The sequence below is a fragment of the Acanthisitta chloris genome, unplaced genomic scaffold (genome assembly GCF_000695815.1).
Source record: "Acanthisitta chloris isolate BGI_N310 unplaced genomic scaffold, ASM69581v1 scaffold9209, whole genome shotgun sequence".
NCBI classification, from domain to species: domain Eukaryota; kingdom Metazoa; phylum Chordata; class Aves; order Passeriformes; family Acanthisittidae; genus Acanthisitta; species Acanthisitta chloris.
The window spans coordinates 20,026-20,516 of NW_008691969.1; the positions used below are offsets into that span (position 1 = coordinate 20,026).

At 42.6% G+C, this 491-nt stretch overlaps 1 protein-coding gene across 1 annotated transcript in view; it reads left to right on the forward strand.

Annotated features, from left to right (window-relative positions):
- Window positions 1-491, forward strand: part of DLC1 (DLC1 Rho GTPase activating protein) — a 30,730-nt gene that overhangs the window by 16,835 nt on the left and 13,404 nt on the right. The gene's annotated exons all lie outside the window — the stretch shown is intronic.

Here is a 491-nt window from a genome sequence, read left to right on the forward strand (position 1 = left end):
TCTTCACCTGTGGAGCATGGTGAGAAATAAGAGAGCATCTACTGTAATTTCAGTAAGGTAGTACTGACAGAAAGCTGAGTTGTTGGGGTTTGCTAGTAAGGAACCACTCAATAGCTGCCTTAAAACTATGTGTGTGTCCTAGGAGGGATCAGTAATTGATACCATCCCCTGGGATATGACAACTGCAGATAAAGATGACTGAGTTACCTGTGGAGCATGGTGAGAAATAAGAGAGCATCTACTGTAATTTCAGTAAGGTAGTACTGACAGAAAGCTGAGTTGTTGGGGTTTGCTAGTAAGGAACCACTCAATAGCTGCCTTAAAACTATGTGTGTGTCCTAGGAGGGATCAGTAATTGATACCATCCCCTGGGATATGACAACTGCAGATAAAGATGACTGAGTTAAGGCAATACAATGCTGCCCTACCCTTAGCAAGAATGCATACAAATGCTCTGAGGTTGTTTACCAGGAATTAATCCTGTCTTTCCC